The 1,779-nt window shown below is 38.0% G+C and overlaps 1 pseudogene; it reads right to left on the bottom strand.

Moving 5' to 3' along the window:
- Positions 1-922: 922 nt before the first annotated feature.
- LOC112475903 lies at positions 923-1,041 on the bottom strand (annotated as a pseudogene).
- Between the last annotated feature and the right edge of the window lie 738 nt (positions 1,042-1,779).

Raw genomic sequence — 1,779 nt, 5'->3', positions numbered from 1 at the left:
CAGTAAGTACTAGCTTTATTATAATGATTATTATTAATTAAAGACCCCAAATCAAAGAACTCCACATTCCAGCATTCCTTTCAGCTATGTAATGCCTCCTTAATTTTCTACCAACCCACAAGAACAGTATTTTTCAAGAAAAGTTTGCATACAGAAAAATTGAAATAATATTGGGGTAGTAAGCTGAATAATAGCCACCCAAAGACATCAGGTCCTCTATCCAGACCAGATAAAAAGATACTGGAACCTGTAAATGTTATTTTATAAGGATAAAGGGTCTTTGTGAATGTGAGATAAGGAGATCCTGAATTATCTGGGTAGGCCCTAAGTAGCATCACAAGTATCATTACAAGAGAATGACCGAGGGAGATTAAACAGACACACAGAGGAGAAGGGGATGTGAAAAAGGCAGGGAATGGAGTTAGGTGACTAGAAGCCAAGGAATTCCAGCAGCTGCCGGAAGCTGGAGAAGGAAGGACTATCCCCTAGAGCTTCCAGAGAGACTACAGCCCTGTGGGCACCTTGACTTTGGACTTCTGGCCTCCAGAATTGTGAAAGAATACATTCCTATTGTTTTAAATCACCAAGTTTGTGCTAATTGGTTATAGCACTCATAGGAAATGAATATAATTGGTTTAAGAAAACTATCTATGTATACACAAACTAAGTTGCTAGTATCTCAAAAGCTAAGCACTTTACAGAGTAAATTATTTTCTTTCTGCTTAAATAAAGGTTCTAACCTTCAGGAAAAACAGAGAGACTGATGACATTTAACAAGGAGATTTTATTTGAGGAAATTAGAAAAATCTTATATTCTGCTTCCACGTAAAATGTAGAAAGTTTCAAAGAAAGTTGTCCCCATTCTAAGAGTGAGAAAAAGCCAGATAAACTATAAAGTTTTAACTTTTTTTTTTTTTTTTAATGCCTACACCACCTGGTCTTCCTAGGTGGTCTCCTATCCAAGTACTAACCAGGCCCGATCCTGCTTAGTTTCCGAGATCAGACAGGATCGGGAATGTTCAGGGTGGCATGGCCGTAGACTAAAGTTTTAACTTTTATTAGAGACCTGGAATTGAAACCTTTGCTATGCTTCACTGGCCTAGATTATTCTTTCGGGTTTCAAGAAACGCTCCCAGAATTTTCACGGCAGCGTTTTTGTAAGGTTTTGCAGGGATTGAGCCAGAGGATGTCTGATGCCCCCGGAGCCCTGCAAGATCTGGAAGAGGCCAGGAGTCAGCTGTGCTCAGCCTTTCACCTGAGGGAGTGCTGGGTGTTACCAGAAAGCACCCAGCTGCTTCCCTGAAGAACTGGAAAAGAGAAATGCGTTATTTGGTCATCACAGGTTGTTTCTCATATGTAACCATATGCTAAAAAGAGTTTTAAAAAAGTCTGACAGCCCGGAATTTCATACCCTGCAAGATATTTAGGTGAGATGAAAATGTTTCTGGACAACGAAAGCTGAGAAATGTCAGCAGAAATGTTCTTCAAGAAGTGCTCAAAGAAATTCATCATCAAAAAAGTTCATCATCATCAAAAAAGCAGTATGATAGCAGATTTAAACTTAGATCTACATAAAGAAATGAAGGGTGACAAAGATAGAAAAAGTAAGGTAAAAATAAAAGGTATTTCTCTTATTTTTAATAACTGTAAAAATGAATTGACTAAGACAAAGAGAGTTGCAATGTATAATGGGGCTTATAACTCATGTGAAAGTAAAATGTATAATAATGGAAGAAGGGATGAGAGGGAGAGATTGTAAGGCTCTAGTGCATGAAATTA

The sequence above is a fragment of the Pteropus alecto genome, unplaced genomic scaffold, assembly GCF_000325575.1.
Source record: "Pteropus alecto unplaced genomic scaffold, ASM32557v1 scaffold152, whole genome shotgun sequence".
In the NCBI taxonomy this organism is placed as follows: Eukaryota; Metazoa; Chordata; class Mammalia; order Chiroptera; family Pteropodidae; genus Pteropus; species Pteropus alecto.
This window is presented reverse-complemented; position numbering and strand designations above follow the sequence as displayed.